Source organism: Notamacropus eugenii, chromosome 1 (assembly GCF_028372415.1).
Source record: "Notamacropus eugenii isolate mMacEug1 chromosome 1, mMacEug1.pri_v2, whole genome shotgun sequence".
In the NCBI taxonomy this organism is placed as follows: Eukaryota; Metazoa; Chordata; class Mammalia; order Diprotodontia; family Macropodidae; genus Notamacropus; species Notamacropus eugenii.
This window is the reverse complement of record NC_092872.1, coordinates 281,595,739-281,616,290: the sequence shown is the minus strand read 5'-3', so window position 1 is coordinate 281,616,290 and position 20,552 is coordinate 281,595,739. Positions and strand designations below refer to the sequence as shown.

At 50.2% G+C, this 20,552-nt stretch overlaps 1 protein-coding gene across 8 annotated transcripts in view; it reads left to right on the top strand.

Moving 5' to 3' along the window:
* CTBP2 (C-terminal binding protein 2) overlaps nt 1-20,552 on the top strand; it is a 171,841-nt gene that overhangs the window by 27,534 nt on the left and 123,755 nt on the right. For all 8 annotated transcript variants that reach the window (XM_072629014.1, XM_072629013.1, XM_072629011.1 and 5 more), the window contains one exon: nt 17,247-17,350. The gene's annotated coding sequence lies outside the window, so the exon portion shown is untranslated. The remainder of the gene's footprint in view (nt 1-17,246; nt 17,351-20,552) is intronic.

Here is a 20,552-nt window from a genome sequence, read left to right as displayed (position 1 = left end):
CCCTTAGTCCATCGTTCCATCCATAGCCATCTGAAGGGCCCTTAGACATCCCTGAGTCTAAGTCTCCTGATCTGGCAGTGGAGGAAACTGAAGCAAAGAGTGAAGGGAGGGTCCTGCCCCCTGCAGGGAGTCCCCAGAGTTAGCCTCTGTTTCCTGTGGGGTTTTGGGGAGAGGGGAATATGTGGGACTTGCACCCACTGTATAAAGTTTGGAGTTAGAGCTTTCCATGTCTCACGGTGTTCCTCCTAACCCAGGCCCACCTGGAACTTGTCCAAGGCAGCTGCTGCAGCCCTTAGGAAACAGCTGTGGGGCATCCAGATGTGTCAGGATGACGGGGAGGGGACATAGAAAAAACTGAGCTTCCCTCCCTCCCCAGGGTCTTCGACCTTAACTGTAGAGAAAAAATGGAGGAGAAAGCCCCCTGTTTAATGATGACGAAGGCCGGCCTCACTGTTGTGGGGCCAGGGGACCTGGTGTCCATTGTCAGCTCCACTCTGACCTTCTCACAAGTAAGTTTTCCTGGTGCTTTCTTTGGGATATGAGGCTGTCAGGCTGGCCGTCCCCTGCACCCTCTGGCTCATGCTCATCCTGCACAGGTAACCTAGAATCAGCTTTTTGGAAAAGACCTTGGACCTGGACTCAACAAAACTGGATTTGAATCTCAGCCCTGACCCTTTGGGCAAGCCACTTTATGGTTTGTGAGCCTCACTTTTCTCCTCTGAGAAATGGGAATGATAAAACCCGTATGCCTTGATTTCTTAGCATCTGAGCGGGGAGAGCTGCAGATCTGGAGTGTTACAGAAATGTGGAGCTTTTATCATTATTTTAACAGTCCAGGAACCTGGGAGACCTGTCCCATCTTATTCAAGTAAGAGACAGAAACAGATTGTGAGATCCTTCTTTCTCTATCCTTATGGCTTAGGATAGTACCTGGTACATAGTAGGTACTTAATAAATGTTGATTGTTTATTTAGGATAGTACCTGGCACATAGTAGGTGCTTAAGAAATGCTGAATTTCAATCAATTAGTTAATTGATTGGTCCAGTAGAAAGAATGATGGGCTTAGATTCAGCAGACCTGGGGATGTCTCTCTTAGACTATGGGCAAGTTCTTTCTCTGGCCTCAGCTTACTCATCTGTAAAATGAGGGGTTTGGACTGATTCCGAAGGAGGCCTTCCTGTGGTCTTAGAAGGCATCTGGTCCAAGCCTCCCTCAGACTCTCTTTGTTTTAAAGAGGGTCAGAGAGGCTGATGCCCTGTTCATACAGCCAGTGAGTATCAGAGTCAGGATCTGAACCTGAGTCTCCCCTGATTTCAGTCTGCGTTCTCTGTACAATGCCATCTGTGACCTAGAAGAGGAACCCTCACCCCCAACCTCAGGCGGTCTTGTGCAGTCTCCCCCAGGGCCTTTTTCAAACCTTCATCCCTCAGCCCTGGATGATCCGGTTCCTCGTGGATAGTGTTGAGTTTGGAGGGGGCTTCCACTCTGGGGTGGAGGGAGGAGGCACGTACAGGAACAGGCTGTGGGGAAGAAAGCAGGGCACACAGTGATCTGTGCCTGATACCCTTGATCTGCCTGCTGCCCTCCTCCCCCTTCCCACTCTGACTGGGCCGAGGTGGGCGTTTTCCTTCCTCATCCCTGGGTGGAGTCCACTGAATAAAGCTAGGCTCTCTCCCAGCCATTCCCTAGGTTCCCACCAGGTGTTTCTATTCAACAGTAAAAGCTTCCTGACCCGGGGGAAGAAATCTTTGCCCGCTCTCCCCAGTGGCTTCCCTTGGAAGCCTTGCTGACCTTAGTAGGAAGAAGAGACTTTTGAGCCCACTAGGCTAGGAATGTCGCTTCAGACTGGACGACGTTAGAGGCCAGGTAGTAGAGGCTCCCTGTTTCACAAATGAGTATGTGTGTTCGTCCTTCGTTGCCAAAGAAGGTCATGCCATCAGAGAAATGATGACATGACTTGTACTTGACTTTGTTTTGAGCGAGGGAGGGCTGTGCAGGTCATCAGCCTCACTTCTCCAGACTCATCTGAATCCAGTGACCAGATATTCATCAGGATGACTAGAGATGACCCAGGATGAGGCAGTTGGGGTTAAGTAACTTACCCAGGGTCACATAGCTAGTGAGTGTCAAGTGTCTGAGGTGAGATTTGAACTCAGGTCCTCCTGACTCCTGCAATGGTGCTCTATCCACTGCACCACCTGGCTGCCCTCACAAATGAGTAAACAGAGGCTGGAGGAGTGGGGGCTGCCCAGGTTGCACTGGTGGGTCATCCGTGCAGGTTTGAGGTCTGGTCTGACGGACAGGAGGAGTTCCTTGAAATCCCAACCCAGGAGAAGAGGAACAGTTGTCTACACAAACCCTGACATTCTGGTGGGGTCACTCCAACCACTCCATCTCTGCTCTGTCCCCCTTTTCCATTGTCATCTTTCTCTGGTTGTTGGGCGGCCTGGTTTGTTGAAGGCCCTTTTTTCTCTACTGTTTTCACTCTCACAGATGGCTTTATTTACAGTAACAATACAAATAACTTGTTTCCATGGCACTTTCAGATTCTAAAAGTGCTTTGGTTCCCATTTTACAGAGGGGAAAACTGAGGCCAAGAGAGACAGTGTGACCTGTCTAGAACCAGGGAGCTTCGTTCTCTCTTTGCCAGTGAAGAGATGATTGATTGTCTCCAGTCCTTGGTTTGGGGACAAAACGGAACATGGACATTTGAGGATTGTTCAGTGGGGCCAAGTAGAGTAAATTAAACTCTCTGATGCCCTACTCATCCCACATCAGGGTGTGTTGGCCCAGCAGAGGGACCAACAAACCCACCCGTTCATGTGTAGAAACAGCTCTCTCCATCCCTGGAAAAAGCCCCGTATTTTACAAATCTGAAGAGAAATGGGGGACCTGACCTTCCCCATCTGAGACTCTGTTTCCCCAAGGCCACCAAAGCCCCAAATGAGAATGACCAGAAGGCTGGCATTTTCTTTACTGGTCTTGTTTATAAGAGAACCTGGCCTTGGTGGACATTGAAAGGTCCCATCCTCGAGGGAAGGGCCACCAGGGCTCTCCTTAGCAGGGACCTGCTTTCCCGGGGTCCCCCAGCGGGCCTCTCATCTCTCCATGATACTGCCTTTTCATTAGCCCGATGGAACCTCCAGGGCTGTTGAGCCCTGGTGCATCGAGTGATGGAAAATTAAATTTTTAGAAGTGTTTACTGATTTGAATTTATTGAACTAAATTCATTAGAAGGATGTGCAAACAGAGCTCAGCTGTTTACTAAATTGGAGCCTTATTTTTGAGACTTCAGCATATCATCTGTTCTCACTTGAACGCCGCGGGATTTTGTTGGTGAAGAGTTGGGCGGGTGAGAAGCCGCCTTTGAGGAGTGGGGCTTGTTGTCCTGCGTCATTTCTTCTGCCGGATGCATTGGATTGGTTTTGCACCTGGGGTCCCTGAATGCGCTGTCTTACTTACCTGATCTTCCTTTTCTTTCAGTGTACTTGAAGGTGGCTGATGGGGGGGTGGTTAGAAAATTGCTGCTAGAGCCAAGCTGGGGTTTCTCAGGCACGCAGGGCCCCCCTCACAAAGGGACTGTCTCACGGCTCTTTAGACGCTTAGTCACAGTCAGCTGGGGACAATGAAATGAGGCCAGTGCACCGCAGACGCGTTTCTGCCTCCTGGACAGCCTCCCCTTTGGACTTTACTCCATCGACATCAAGTTCAGGAGCAGATGCAGCTTTGGCTCCAATGCCAAGGTGCCTGGCCCTTCCAGACGAGGCAGATGAGGAGGAGTTGGCATAGTTGATAATTATCGCTTCTGTCCCCTATTTAAGGGACAGGTTACATTTTAATGGGATCCCAGGGGCAATGTTCATCTCAGTACATGTCTCCTCCCCATCTCTGCCTCTCCTTCTTGGTCCTCCTATGGACAGCTCAGGCGCCATCTTCCACATAAGACCCTCCTAATATCTCCCAGGTGTGAGCCTCCTCTAACTCTTTGGAGATACTTGTAGGATCATAGTTTGGAGCTGGGGGGGATTTTCAGAGTCATCTAGTCCAACCTCTTCCCTGCCCCCCCATCCATTTTATGAATGAGAAACTGAGGTGTGGATTGTTTGCTCTCCCATGTTGGCATTGTCAGTTGGGCACTGTGTCCAGAGCAGTGTCAGCTCCTCACTTGTGAATGGGGGCTTGGCAGTGGGATAACTTTAGGAGGGAAAAGAAGCCAAATCTCGGTGATACTGTTTGTTTTGTGTCTACAGACCCCATGCCCAGAACAGCTTCCTTCCCTTGCTGACATCTCACTCAGTCTTTTTAAGCTCAGCTCTTGGGCTTCTAGATTTAAGAGGGACAAGGGATTTTAGGGGCCATCCCTTTTATTTTATAAATGAAGAAACTGAGGCGCAATCTTCCAGAGTCTGTTTACACCTCTCTCCTCCTTCCTGTCTATCCCTTCTCTTCAAACGCTTCTAGGGCATTTAATTTCCTTGTTTCTATGATGCATTTTTCCTGTAGCAGTCTTAGATTTATCCCTGTAGATGTCATGTCTTCCACTTGCATTCTAAGCTTCATGAGGCCTGGGGGAGTTTAGATTTTAAAATGATTCCTGCCCTCATGGAGCTAATAATAATGATGTTCTGACCACTGTATAATAATGACCCTCATCCACAGGAGTCAGGAAAACCAGGCCAGTCATTCTTGAAGACGATGGATTGATGGTCCCTGGCCTTTCCTACTGGGAGATGATTCAGATTTCACTCCAGAGAATTTAGAGTTGTCTTGTTAGGAAGGAAGGAAAGGAGGGAGGGAGGAAAGTCTGTGACATCGGTTGTACCTAGGTTCCAAGGTGAGCATGGTCCATTACAAATGGTTCATTTCATGAGCTCCGGAATCGTCACCACCTGGATGGTGAGATCTTAAATTCTGCACGTCCAAGCATAATTCCTTATTCTTCCCCCACCCCAGTCCCATCCCTCCACTGACCCCTGTCAAGGGCATCCCCACCTTTTCCTTTCCTAGGGTTATCCTAGGGCAGCTAGGTGGTGCACCAGACCTGGAGACAGGGAGACCTGGGTTCAAATCCGACCTCAGCTGTGTGACTCTGGGCAAGTAACTTTACCCTTTTTGCCTCCATTTCCTCCTCTATAAAATGAGCTGGAGAAGAAAATGGTAAACTACTCTGGTACCTTTGCCAGGAGAACCTCAAATGGGATGAGAGAGTCAGATGTGATAGGTTTCTACTCGATGAACTCCAGTGATTCCCTCTTACCTTTTGGATCAATACACACTTCTCTGCTGGGCATTGAAAGCCCTTGCCCACATTTCCAGCCTCATTACCACACTCCCCCTTTTGCATACCCTGGGATGTGGCCAATTCATCCTCTCCCCCTCTGCCCATCCATGGCCAGCCCCTGTCCTTGGATTCCTAGGTACTTCCTCCAGGAATCCTTCCGTGATTCTTCTGCTGCCTTACCCTCCCAATGCTCCCAGGTGTACCTGGTGTCTTCTCCAGTAGAACGCCGGCCCAGTGCGGACTGGGGTCAGTTCGCTACCAAGTACCGCACTTGGCCGGCTTGCCACTGCTTACTGATTCCCAGGAGTGCCCTTGGATTCCTGGGAGAAGAGAGGGAAGCATCTCTGCAGCAGCATCCAGGCAGGAAAGAATAGAGGTTTGGGATTTCTCCTTGAGAGGGGCCAGATAGTACCGCTGGCAAAGTCCTGACATCATCTTGTCCCAGACTTCCATCTGTGGGTCCTGGAAGGATTAGAGGGAAGGAATCAGTTTGAGCCCTAGAACTAGAGACAGGAAGATCCAAGTTCAAATCCAGCTTCTGCTTCAGTTTCCTTACCTGAAAATTGGGGATAATGACAACATCTCCCTCCTAGGCTTGTGTGAGGATCAGCTAAGTTAATCCATCAAGTGCTTTGTAAGTAAATCTTAAGATGCCACATAAACACAGCTGCCATTATTGTTGGTCATGTCTGGGAAACGGACCACCTGGCCTGCCTCATCTGAGAGATGTGTTCCCTGGCTGTCGGCCCAGCCTGGTGGTGGTCACCTGTGGCCATCACTTGCGACGGGGACTGCTCTTGTCTCTCCATCCAAGGTCCTGGCTGAAGGGCCATCTCTTCCTGGTCTCCTGGAGTTCGCAGCAAACAAGTCTGCTGTTCATGAGGAGACCGGATGGCCATGGGGGATGGGCGATCCCAGGGATCTGCCTCTGCCTGATTGTCTTCCTCTGGTTCCTCCTCATCAATATATGTTAAGTGCTTTCTGTGCATTTTAAAGAGGATGTGACTTAAGCTAGACAGCAAAGCTCGGTAGGGAAGAATTGGGACTGTTAGAAATGGAGCATTCCCAACATGGCTGGGGAGGTCTGGAGGGACCTCGAAGGGCTCTCCTTCCTGCACTGTTCTGTACGAGTGAGTGGACCACCCTCCTCTCACAGACCCTCATAGAGGGGTCATCAGGTTAGAGCTACAAGAGATATTTGAGGTGCTTGAACCTTATGTTCGAGGTCAGGTCACTGAATCACCTCCAAGGTCACATGGCTGATCACAGAGGCAAGCCTCAAACCCTGGTCATCTGACTCTAAAACACTGGGGCCTGATCTACCAGGCTACCTCTTTGCCAGCTCCAATAGCTGATCCTTGAGTGTTCCTTTTGGGGAACTTGGGCTCATGACCAGTTTATGATTCATCAGTCTGGCTCCACTGACCCTTCTCTTAATGGGTGGTGGGTCAAGGATCAGAGGCTGGATTGGAACCCACATCTTTCAACTCCCAGTCCCAGCCCTTTGTGTCCTACATCCATGAGTCTGGTGCCTTCCATCTCCTTCCCATTGAATGGGTGTTTAAGGCTGATGGCAGCTCAGGCCCCATTGGCCCACTTTCCCAGTCCTTGGCATGTTTGTGCATGGCTACAGTCTCTCCAAGGGGACCCTTGCCCCACTTTGTCTTTTGGGAGTAGGAGAGATCATGGACACCTGTGTGTCCTCATCTCCCTGCTCCATGAGCTGTATGCCTCCCTGTCTCTTCCCTTCCTTCTGTCCTGCCTGCCTCGAGGACCTTGGTCAGAGCTACCAGGGCCACTGTTGGTTGTTTGGGGGAATAGGAAGTTGGATGTGGGAGTGGGAGTTAGGGAATCTGAGAGACACCATGCCTCCCGTTTAGAAGTTCAGTGGGCTGTTGGTATAGCTAGATGGGGCACTGGGCACCAGAGAGCAGAGATTCACTCATTGATTACAGTTCATCTGGGCCTTGTTTTATAGAGGAGAAAACTGAGGGATGGAAACGGAGGTGACCGACTGAGACACAAAATCTTCTTGTCCTTGTTTCAGTCACGTCCGACTCTCTGTGACCCCATTTAGGGTTTTCTTGGCAGAGATACTGGAGGGGTTTGCCATTACCTTCTCCAGCTCATTTTACAAAGGAGGAAACCAAGGCACACAGGTTGAAGTGACTCACGCAGGGTCAACCCTCTTATCTTTCAGATGGGGAAACTGAGGCTTGAAGAGACCTAAGTTATCTGCATCACACAGGGAAATGACAGATCCCAGGTCTTGCCCTTTCTTCCGTCCCTGGCTTTGTTCAGGTGCCATCCCCTGATTCCTGGAAGCAGTGTAGGGCCTCTAGCCTTCACAGTCCCATAGAGCCCTCCTGAATGGGGTCCTGGCTCCTTCTCTTGCAGTCTTATCTTGCAGAGCCCGAAGGAACATGAGGGGCAATTGAGTCCTCATGGACAAGGACTGAGGTCAAGTGTGGCTCAGCCAGGGCCAGCAGCCTGTGTGTGTTTGAGGCAGGATTGGAACCCACATCTACACGGCCAGCAGCACACTCCCCACCATACCCCACTGTCTTCAGGAGAGGGAACTTTCCTTCCAGAGGTATTCAGGCAGAGGCCTGATAACTCTGGCCAGGGCAGCTTGGACCCGAGGGGCCTAGCTGGCCAGGGTCCTGGCTTCCTTAGCCAGAGGTCCCACTGTCCCTTCAAGGGACAGATCATGGGAGGGTGGTGCTACTGAAAATCTCACACTCTGGAGATGTTAGGACGTGTTTTTTGTGAGCATTTCTATCAAAAGGAGCTAGGAAAAGCTTCTCCTTAATCAGTATAAATGTCAGCGGTGTATTTTAATAAATTCGTGATTCAGAATGTGCTGTTTGGAATTGCATATTTAAAAGGAAGCTACCGTCCCCTTTGGAAGGTAGGTGACATTTAAAAGATCTACAGGGAAGATTGGTTTGACAGCTTCACATTACGTTTGAAAGAGTTTTTCTTTGAAAAAAGAAAATGAGTACTACTCCTTTAAATGCCATCCCAAAGACATAAACATATTTAATCGAATTATATATTTAATTTATGTAAAATGTAATTTTTATTCATGGGAAAGATTCGCTTATTCCATTTTTAGCAGCTTTGAAGCTGGCCAGCCAGACAATGAAGCTTCTGGATAAATGGCTTTTTAGGATGTTGATGAGAGGCAGGGAGAGCCCAGCCGTAAGTCCTGGATTCAAGTTCTGACACTCGATTACTGGATGAGCGCATAGAAGTCCTTTTAGAGCGCCTCAGATAATTCTTGAAGACTAACTTACAGATGAATTATGTCGGGGTACAAGGAGCTTCTGCACTGGAATTTCCCACACCAGGGACATTGGGTGTATCTTGAGGCAGTTGGTGATGCAGTGGATGGCGTGTTAGGCAGGGAATCAGGCGGTCCTGAGTTCTGATACAGCCTAAGACACTTATCTGTGTGACCTTGGGCAGGTCAGTTAACTTCTGCCTACCTCAGTTTCCTTAACTGTAAAATGGGATTCATAGTAGCACCGATTTTGCAAGGTTGTTTTGAGGATGAAAGGAAACACTGTAAAAGTGCTTGGCACATAGTAGGTGCTATATAAATGTTTATTTTCCTTCCTCCACTCCTACCCAGGTGAATGTAGATTTTGAGCCTCAGTTAACTCAGTCTCATCATCCTTACACTTTTTTGTTTCCTAGTTTTTGGGACCTTCTGTCTTTAAAAACTTTTTTTTTTTAACTTGTCACAGTGGAGTGGGAAGAGACTCCGATAGAATGTTACTGAAAGGTCCCCAGGCAATGTTGCTGTTGGAATGTCCCCGGGCTGCTTGTTCTGTTCAGATGTCTGAAGGCTGCTGGAAATTTGCAAACCACTTTACCCTCCTAGGCTGCTGGGCCCATCCCACAGATAAGAACCTTGAGGACACCATTCCAAGTCCTTGAAAGTGGCTACTTCCAGGGGCAGGAAAAAGACCCCACTTGTTTATGGGATCAAATACCAGCATCTGGAAGGAACCCTAGAATCCAGCCCAGGCCAGTGGTCTCCTACAGGAAGGGAAACTGAAGCCCCAGAAAGAGGAGATTCTTAGTTGGTCTGTCTCCTGCTCCAGTTTGACTGCTCTGGGTCATGTTAAAAGGAGAGTGGGAAACGTTTTCTATGTAGATTTGGTTAAAAATGAACTTAGAAACATTAGCACACAGGAAACAATCGCTGTCTCACCCCAAAATCTCTATTTTATGAAGAGGGAGACTGAGACTCAGCTGGGGAGTGATTTTTCCAAGGCAACATAGCCAGGAAATATCAGTTAGGGTCCGGACCCTCACTTGTGGTTTCCTGCATAGACTTGGCACTCAGACACTAACCTTGGGAAACTCGCCCCTTCCTTTCCCCCTTTCTGCTGCTCTCGTACTTTCCCAGCCTGCCCTTTCCCCTCTCCAGAATGCCCCTGGCTTCATGTGCCAGGGCTGCCCCAGACGGGGTCTGGGGCCTCTCAGTTAGGTGGCAGGAAGGTGGGGCCTGAGCAGGGTCCCCTCCCTGGGTGTCCCCAGGCCTGTGGGAGTTGATAGTTTCATGCCCAGCCAGGAAAGCAGTCGGGGGTTGGTGCTCCACTTTGGTCAGGGGCCTGTCTGCTGTCTGTGGTTATCACAAACTCTTCTCTGTAATGGAACTGATGTTGGACTGGTCCAGCTTCAGGGAAACTCCACCTTCTGCCTGGTCCTGTCCCGTTCTCTGTGTAAATAGGTGGGGGTTCAGGTTTCCCAGCAGCCCCCAAATCTCCATCCCAGCTCCACCACATCCTTTAAAACCCAAAGGAGACAAAAGGCTTATTCTTGGGCATCTCCTTTGGCTGAGGTGGTTTTCCGAAACTCAAACCATTTGTTGAAAAGCTACCCAACCAGTTTGTCTCAAGGTCACGGCCATGTGTCACGCCTTAACACGCAGAAGGGAAGACCCTGCTCAGGCTTGAGTAACTGTGATGATAGGATTAGGGCTGAATCCTAGGGAGGGGTGGGGGATGCCCCAGGGCCCCTCCAAGGTCTTCTAACCATGCAGTGACATCCCAGAGGGGCAGAGCTGGTCCAGGGAAGGAAGGTAGGTCCCATAATCTGGGGCCACCTGAAACTTCCCCTTGCCCCCATGGCCTGAATGCTCTATGCAGTCCAGCCCTACCCCAGGGGTAGAGGGCAGAAGGCCTTCCCTGAAGGGCCGTCCATGAACTGCTGGGGGTGAACTGGATGTCTCTCCAGAGCCTTGCAGTTCAGATCGCCTGTGGACAGTCTGTAGTGGCTTCCTAGGGGGCTGAGCGTCTTGTTTCCACCCCAGGAGCTCAGCAGGCCTCCTACTCTGGTGTGCTGATGGACAGAGATGGGCTCTCTCTATCTCATGCTCAAAATCACACGTTCTCATGTACATGGACAATAGGGACCAGTCATATGCATGTGTATCTATGTCTATACCTGCATATGTACTCATATGCATGTATGGATGTATGTATAGGTGTGTATGTGTGAGCGTGTATATATAATACATGCACAGTGTGCATGTACACACATACATATACAGATGGTGACTGGAGTCAGAATTAACACCCTTGTGAAATGTCTTTGCTGAGGAAAAGGTTGAGGATCGGGTCAGACCGATGGGGCATGACTGACTGAGTCCTCCCGCTCCCCTTTTAGCCCCTTTCTCTGCCCTCACTGTGCCATGGGCTTCTGGCCTAATTGCCAGCTGACCGACCTCCACAGACTTTGCTGGTGCAGCACAAGTTGGGCCATGGATCTGTCCAGTCTCATGGCAGGACCGCTCCCCAACTGGTGGCTGCCTGAGAACAGGGCCAGGGTTTGGCAGAGTAGGTGCCTAATAATTGCACGCTGTTCCCCTTCCTCCCTCAGTCATGGCAGCAGGGGGGGTTGCCACGTCACTTTTGTTTTTAACCCCTCCCTGGAAGGCATTTGTTTCCTCTTGGTTGCTGGCCCTCTGCTTTGGGGGCATAGCACAGTGGCACTTGACTCTGGGGTCCACCCCCTTCTTTTGAGCGTTTTGTGCCTGGACCTCCGCTGACCCTGCTCGGGGCCATCCTCATAAGGGAGGGTGCTGGGCTGTGTGACTTTGACCAAGTCCCTCCCTCTGTCATTTAGAAGACTGTGGGATGGGGCCAATGTTCCCAGGTGAGTGCCGTCCCCTCAAAATGACCAGAAGATAGTGATATAATGGTCACAATCCTCTGGCTAAGTGGGTCCCATGTGCTTTTCGGCCTCCTGCCTTGTCTCCCTCTTCCCTGGGTGCTAAGAGAGGGTTCTGTGGGAAGTGACCCTCAGCCCTCAGTGGGTCATTGCTTGTGCTCACTCCTGCTGGGCCCACAGTGACCTGTGTGTGAGTGCCCTCTCCCCTTCTCCTACACTCCCCATAGCGATGATGGGTCAAGGAGGTCCAGTGAGGACCCAGACTGGGGGCTTCTTTCCGTACACACCCTCTAGCTGGCAGAAGCCCTCCTCCCATGTCATGCCATCCTTACTTGAGAGTCCTAGGTGAAAAGTGAGCCCACCATGCCGCTCTGGGAAAGTCACTTCGTTAACCTCTCAGAACCTCTGTTTCCCCCTCCGTCAAACAAAGGCAGGGAGGCCACTCAAGGCTGTGAGGACAGAACAGATAGCGACCTGTGTTGGTAGAGGAGGTTTCCTCCACAGACACATCATCTGCAATGGAATCGCAGGTTCAGCCCCCCCACTGGAGTTTACTGATGGCACCTGAGGCCCAGAGAAGGGAGTGATTGCTGGTGATCAGGGACAGAAGTGGCCCTAGGCATTGACCTTTCCCCTGGTCTCTCACAGGGTTGTTGGGACAGTCAGTGAGTGCATGGGATGAGTGCTCTTGGCTCCACCACCTGTCCTTGGGACCCAGTGAGTGTAGCTACCACCACCACCACCACCACTACTTTTCTGATGCCGCTCTGGGGCTTCCTAGGGAGCTGAGCTCAGGGTTTAGTGGGTCAGTTGGTTCTTGTACCGTTGTCCTGAACACTGGAATGTGTATGGGAGACTCCAGTTTGGAGAAGTCTGCTGAAATGAGCCGGGGAGAATGCTGTGGTGAGGCCCCAGGCAGGGCCATGGGGAGGGGAGTGGAAGGGAGAAGATAGGAGGCGCCCAACTTTAACATTTCATCATCATAATTTCTCATCTTGGTTTAATCCCAGCTCTTGGGAAGTCCCCATTTCTGGGCCATGATGTCTCTTTTGAGTTTGACCTTGAGAGTCTCTTCTGCGAACAGTCTGGCTCACCCTAGCAGCTTGTTTAAGGCCTGGGATTGTCAGGGAGGTGGTGAGAGGTGGCCATGGGGTTTGCTGCCATCACGGTCATGTCACCCAGACGTGCAGTCAGACTGGACTTTCCACTTGGCGTTGTACTAACTGTGATTGAACCTCTGAACCTCAGTTTTCTCATTTGTTAAATGGGGATGATGATATGCATTTTATCTGCAGCAGGGTTGTTGTAGAAATGGGAATTGTTCCTGTTACTGAGTGTTTGGGGAAATCTGTTCCTTGGGAATTGGAGGTAGGGCTGGGCCTGGGGAGAGGGCAGGGGACCCAGTTTCTTCAGATGACTTCTGACTTTTATTTTGTAATGGGAGAGGCAGGACAGTTTGGGGGATTGGCTAGGAAAGCGGGATTGCATTTTGTAACAGCCTGTTTCTACACTTGCGTTTTGCCCCAGAGTTGCTTTGATTTGGTGAGCTGTGCTCAGCTAACTTGGGCTGCTCCTGGGACAAACCTGACCTTTTCAGGGTGCCAGGGGGTGCTCTCTGACTCCAGGAATCATCAGACTTTGCCACATCCTCTTACATAATCTGCTTCCCTCATTTGACTCATTGACATTTGCCAGCTGAGGTCTTCCTGCCCAGCCTTGACCTGAGGAGACCCTGGGGAAAAGCTGCTTTGGTATCACATGCCCCTGGGAGGTGCCAGGGGGTAAGAGGCCAGGAGGCACTGGGGATAAGGACCAAAGTAATCACCACCCACAAGGTCTGTGCCTCTTGGGTGGGGCGACTTATTCCCATTGGTCTTGGGATAGTTCCACTGCTTGACCAGAAGAAAGTGGCACCTTCTCCAGATGTGGTGGGAGTCGAGCTTGAGACCAGCATCTGTTCCCTATGCAGGGTCCACCCTCAGGCCTCAGCATAGTTCCAGGAATCGGTGGTGACTGAGAAATGTGGCCATATCCAGGACCCAAGAGGTCTCTAACTCCAGGCATGGGTCTATGAACTCTGCGTGTCTGTGTGTGCATGTGTGTGTGTGTGTGTGTGTGTGTTTTGAGAACTACATTTCATTATAACTGGTTTTCTTTGTAATCCTGTGTATTTTATTTTAAGCATTTAAAAATATAATTCTGAGGAGTTGATAGTAGGTTTCACCAGACTGGCTGCCAAAGGGGCCCAGGACCCAGAGAGCCCAGAGATCAGTAATATTCCTTATTAAGAGCCTGATTTTCCATTTGTCTCATTATGTGACCTCCCGTAGGTCTGGGCTTGTCTTTCTACAAGTGAGGGCGTTGAGCTCCATGACCCTCCTGCCTTCCTTCCCATGGTCCTTCTGCTATCTTGGACGGGATCTTGTTGGATTATCTGTCACAGTGGCAGCACAGAGGACAGGCCATGTCCTCTCCAGCGCCCTTGGCTCCTGCTGCTGCATAATGATGGGAATTAATTCAGGGGTTGCTCCACATTCAGTTCTTTTCTTTGAAGAGTGTAAGCTGGACTTTTGAGACTGTTGGTTGCTTGTTATCGAAAGAGACCTGCTGCCTTGTGGGCTGGTTGCAGCCCCAGTTCCACTGATTCACTTAGCTGGGTCACAGGAGGTAAAGCCTTTTCCAGCCTCAGTTTCCCCATCTCTAAAAGAGGGATAATAATTGTTCCATTCACCCCAATGGGGGCCCTTTTGTGGGGGGCTCAAATGAGATGAATGCAAGTGTCACATAACAATAGAATAATGAGGATGCTGACAATAGCTAGCATTTCTATAGTGCTTCAAGTTTGCAAAGCTCTTTATAAATCTTACCCCATTTTATTCTAGCAACCACCCTGGAGATAGGTGTTGGTCATCCTTATCTTACAGATGAGGAAACTGAGGCAAACAGGTTTATTGATTTGCCCAAGGTTTGTTATTGTCCTTGGTGCTCAGCGAGGACCCAGATGACATCAGTATCTTGGGGTGAAGGTACAGGTGTCAGCCTGTGGCTGATCAGACCAGTAGGAGCTTGGAAGGCTCTACCACAGGTTGGGTACAAATAATCTATATAAACGTTTGGAGTGGGGATGTCCGTAAGTTTGCACATCTCCCATGTCTTTTGAGCCATTTCAATTCTGCTTTGCTCGTGGAGCACCCCAGCTTCTCTGGCAAGGACATACCATGCTGGGTGGTCCTGGGCCTGTGTTTCCCAAAGTTCTTCAGAGAGACCTTGAGGGTGTCCTTGTATTGCTTCTTCTGCCCTCAGTGTGAGCGCTGGCCTTGCGACTTCTCTGTAAAATTGCCTCAAGCCATTGTACTCTTGGCACAGCCACATCACCCACTCTTAGGACTTTTATTAGGAGGTGCTTGTCCAGGTAGGGGTCAGACAGGATGGCTGCCAAGAACTAGCAGAGAGTCATCATTGGAAGAAGAGGTCAGTTTGATGTCTCTGTGTGTCCCACAAATGACCATAGAAAGATGGCCTGCTATTGCTGCTGCCTCCTTCTCTGTCCTGCCAGGGTGTCTGTGAGAAGCAGGATTTGGGGTAACTGAGTCATAGGCCGTTGGAGGCATGGAGGAACAAAGGATTCTGATGCCAGAGATCTGCCTCCAGGTCGCAGTTCTGCTGTTCTGTGACCTCCCCAGTCAAGGCTTCCATGTGTCTGTCCCTTGCAGCTCCCAGTTCTCTGACCAACCCTAACGCGATGCCCCTGATTTTATTCAGAGGTAAACAGAGACTAAAAAGGAATACACAAGGGCTCAGTTAGTCAGTCAGCAAACGTTAGGACATACTACATGTCAGCCACTGTCCCAGCCCAGGGGGTACAGGGACCAGAAGGAGCCAGAAAAATTCAGCATCTTTTGGGGAAGAACATACGGGCTTGTGCAGAATATAGAAGCTGCTTTGCAGGTATTCGATGGTGAAGAGCCTTAGGAAGGAAGGGAAGATGTAGACACAGGACCTTCATTTTACAGATGAAAAATGTGAGGCTGTTAAGGGTCTTGTTCAGCTCACCAGTAACCCCGAGAACATTTTCAGCTGGATTGGAACCCTGCTCCCAGAACTGCAGAGAGCCCCTTTTTCCTCTGCCCCAGAGGGCAGAGCCAGAAACAACAGGGTGCCAGCTTTCAGAAAAGCAGATTGGTTCGATGTAGGGCAGGTCTAGCTGACACAAGAGGGCACCCTAAAGTGGGCTGGGCTTCCTTTGGTGGGAGGGCTCCGGTCACAGTCACAGGAAGGTGCCCCTTTGATGTCTCAGGTGGGACCCAATGACCTGAGGTCTGAGGGGGTGGTTAGCAATCATTTGTGAGGAAGGGATGGGGCACTGCTTTCTCATTCCTGTCACTTTACACAGGCAGTTTTTAAAAAATAGAACCCACAAAATGCAGAGGGCCCTGTATGTAGGGGAAGACTTATAGCTCAGAACCCAAGAAACATCTATGTTCCCAAGGATGGCCTTTTCCTTTCTGCTACCTTCTTTTTATGTTGGAAGAACTGGCTCACCACTGGTCCATAGACCCCACTGGGGGGGTTCAGGGTGGAGCAGCCCTTCTGGGGAGAGGGCTGCTCCTCCACCTTTTGTGTCCTCCTGATTCGCCCTACTCTCACCTGTGACTCAGGAGCTGTACCTCACAGCAGCCACACCCTGGTAAACATCTCAGCAGACAGACTGAGCCAGGTTAAGGGTCACTGACAGGCAAGGCTGAGTTAGAGGGGTGCCTACCTACCCTAAACAGGTGAAGCTCCATTTGGTGGAATGGGTGGTAAACTGTTCTCATCAACTATGAAGGCACCATGGAGCACTTAGAGCTTGGTCGGGAAGCAAAGACTCCAGGGTTGTCCATGGCATCCTGGGCCATCGCCAGTCATCTTGACTTTGGTTGTGCCACTGGACTGGGATGACTCTGGAGAAGATAGTGTGGCCGACGACTTTGTGCTGCTCTGCCTCACTTAAATCTAACGTGAGGGAGTCAAGACATCACCCTGCCACGTCATTGGTCCTCTTTGAAATGAAGGATGAACCACAGACCCGACAATCTGTCTGCTGTCCTTCGCTGGGTGTTTGTGAGAGTTAAAAGCATGCGGCGTCCGCCCGTTCTTTCCTCTTTCCTGTGTATCCTGTGATGAATGGGAAGGCTGTTTAATGTATCACCCCGTTTCATATTGCATTTGCCAAGAAAGTGCAATTTTATTGACCATCAGGATTGAATTCTTAACTGACTAATCAATTTTTGTACTAAGTTAAAATGCGTGCTCTTAATGGACAACTCCAGCCATCCATCAGGGGGGCAGTGGATTAAGGGTGGTCAGCATTTATGCTAATAGTCCTTATAAACCAGAAGCTTATGAATTGCACCTTAGAATTCCCCATTTTTTCAAACATTGGGTCATGTTCTCCCCTCTCCCCCTGATGTTATCGATCTGTGCCATCTCTCTTTGTGCTTTTTGGAGATGTAACAAAAACTAGGGGATACCCACCTCCCCAAGGAGGGCCCAGTCCCTCATGTTTCTGAGCACTAGGTCTTGTGTTGGAGAGGATGGAAAGGGTTTGTTGGTTCTAATACACCACCGCTGGATCTGATTTGGCAACGAACACAAGACAAATGGAGCCTTTTTAATGAAGCCATCCATTCAACCTCAGGCGACCAGAGAGAGACCTTAGAAGTGTGCAGTTATAGGATGGCCAGGTGTAAGTAACAACACCTCCAGGATCATTGACCACATTCATTTTCCTTCCAGGGTTTCAAGGAAGTTGGCTTAGGCTGATGAAGCCTGGTTCCTGCAGAGTGGACAAACCCCACGTTGCCGCGTGAGCCGCGTGGTCCATGCACAGCCTGGTCTTGGTGAGTTGGGACCTCCTTTGTGGGTTTCAGGGCAGGGGGCCCTGGATTTATCCAGATCTCTCTGAGAACAGCTTCAGTGTCTAGCTTGTCTGGCAAGGTCATGGATGGCATTGCCAAAAATGTGTTCAGGGTGTGTAGAAGGTACCAGACAGGGCTTGCAGAAGAATCTGATGGTTGGGGGTAGAGATGGGGGAACCCTTTAATCTATTATGTTCAGTGGATGACCACATGGCTGAATAAAGACTCCCATGGGAGCATAGAGGAAGGAACAAGAGACCCACTGAGTCCCTCTTACAGTGACTCACACTGACACATCTAAGCTAGCCCCCTCACACTCAAGCTTGATCTTGTCACAGACACTGACCTTCCCACTGGGCCTTGGGCAGAAGATCCAGCCAGAGATGCCCCCAGGGAGTCCTCCATGGGCTAGTTTTCAGGCCACAGCAAAATTAAGTTATATAGAGAAGAGAAGGGTGGTCCTCATCAGGGCTGCCCACCCTTTGTTTCATGGGTATGGAGTCCCAGGAATCAGGTAGAACACTGGAACTCTTGGTCTGGAGGTGGGGGTTCAGAGTAGAGGAGGCAGGAAGCAGGGATCCCAGACTGAACAAGGAGGCCCATGGCTTGGAAAGGGATAGCCCCAGTGGGCAGACAGAGCCTCAACTCGAAAAGCCAGGTTTCTCAGGACTGCAGCAGTGATTAATTCAGTGGTTCACTGCAGAGGGATTTTGCGGCGGCTCAGGAGATGAGTCGATGGAATTATCCAAATAGGAAACTAGTCAAAATGGAAGTCACATTATTAGTTCTATCACGGTAATAATTAGAAAGAATGAAAGTGGATTAGGGGGAAAATGATCTGTTGCTGAAATTGTATCATTTCTAATGGCCTTAAGTCGGAGCAAAATTCTCAGCAAAATAAATTTTAAGAAAAACCAGCCACCCCTTCTCAGGGCAGGTCTTTGAACCTGGTGGGGGACCCAGGACTTTCAGGGTCCTCTCACGCTTTGGGAAGACAAGCTGGGTTAAATGGTCAGTGCCAGGGAGGCTTTCTTTTTGGTGGCGTTATGGGTGTAGGGAGGGGAAAGGCTGGCGGCTCTGCCCCTCTGTGCCCAGACCAAAGCGGTTTTGCTTCATCAGTGCAGCCTTCAGGGGCAGATTTCCTCCCAGTCTGAATTTAGCATGGAAGGTGCCTTTTTGTTTTGCTGTGGTCGCCCAAACCCCCTTCTCATGAAATGGCCACTGATTGTACACCCGCATGACAATGGACGCGTGTGACTTCATCCTTCTGGCCAGTCCCTTCCATGATGTGGATTGTGGCCCATTCTTCTCCCCACCTCATGTGGCTTTTGTCCTTGTTCTCCCAGCAGTTCAGCAGAGCCGGCCCACTTAGCAGTGGGAGGCCCTTCTCATCTCCTGGTCTCAGGTGCCAATCCAAGCAGCCCGCTAGCCCAGAACCGAATGGGAGGAGAAGTGGGCTGGCCGACCTTTGGGAATATGTGGAGTTTTCCCCTGGGTTGTAAGCATTCAATTTAGATAAAAAGAATCTGGTTTTCTCCTTCAGTGATCTGCTTAGTCCCTTCATTTAAAGGAAGAGAAAGACAGTGTATGCATGGGCATCACCGCCCCCCACCTCCATACACACCTCTCCTCTCCTCTCTGTATCTCTGTCTCTCTCCCCTTCCTTCTCTCTCTGAGTTGGACCCCACTGCTCTGGACAGACTCCCCTCCCTCTCTGAGAAGGATAGCTGAGGTATCCTCCAGCCTAAAGACACCTAGGGATGGGACCCTTGCTGTCCCAGCTGGGGAGATGGAGGGGGGGGGCAGCCGGGCGAATTGGGACTCTGCAAGAAGGTGGGGGGGGGGCTTGGGGATGTACTTTCCCAGGGTCACACAGGTCGCCACATTCCACTCTACCACAGCTGCCTCCAATGATCATTAAGGTAAATGCCTGCTAAATTAATTGTAACGATAATAATAAAGGAGCAGATGAGAATGTGATGGTGATGACGAGGATGATGATTCTCTGTTGAATTAGCCCTGTTTTTACACTAAAGGTGATAATGGAGTTAATGTAATAGAAAGGGATGCTTTAAAACTCTGTATAAATGTGAGTTTCTAATCATTATTTTGAAAGGCAACCTAATAAGCCTGGGGGGATGGGGGGAATATGGCACTGGGAGTTGGGAGGCCTGAGTGTGAATCCAAGGGCTGTACTAGCTCTGGTCAGTCCCCTTCTGAGCCTCACTCAGGCTGACCACCTATTCCCTAGAAGGGGCTGGGGTTGACCAGCCGCAGCCTGCCCATCCCCTGGTGCTGAAGTTCCCTTGCAAAACTTTAGCCTGAACAAGGGGAAGGGGCTTGGCCCCAAATCCTTCTGGCCAGCCCCAGGGGAGCTGTTGCTTTGAACTCCAAGGTGATCATGCCAATAAAACTCTGTTATATATCAGCAGCCAGAGCAAAGAGCTGGCATTGAGAGTCCAGCCCCCAATGCCATGATGCTCCTTCCATCCAGAGAGACCTTTCTGCCTGAAGTGCCTATGGGGATTTGTGGGGGATTGTGTAGACCAGTAGAAAACTGACTGAAGTAGGAGGGCATGCCAGGCCTACCCTCAGCTGCTGGGGCCTCCTTACTGGACTGACTGGCCTCTCTGGCCTGTCCGTTCCAGCTCATGCCACTCTGAAATCATGGCTCTGGTTATGCTAGTGTCACCAGGAGAAGACAATTGGCTTTTCCAGGGGAGGGGGTTGTCAGGGATTGTTTCTTCTGACAGGAGGCTTTGCTCCCCACTCCAACTTCTCCCACTTTCTTCATAATATCATGGGCTCATCCATGTTCACATGGTGGCTCTGTCTCCATCATCCCTAAGAGAACAGCAGACTTGGTTTTTCCCTTGTTCCCTCCAGCATCTGTCCCAGCGGCCCAGTGCTGGACACATGGGATTCATTATTGTGAACTAATCAAGATCTGGCTGCGTTAGGTCTGTAGAAACAGCTGGAGTCTGCACAAAACCTTGTCCACGTCCATAGGCTTCTATTTGGCTGTGCACTTCCTCTGGTAGATGAGTTACGCCTGCGTTTCTAGGGACTTTGCTGAGAATATGCACCCAATCGATTGAGTATTTCTCTCATTCCTGGCTGGGTGGGGTTCTTCTCATCTCAGCCACCTGTCACACGGAGCTTCTTAAAAGGAGAGAGGGCTCTT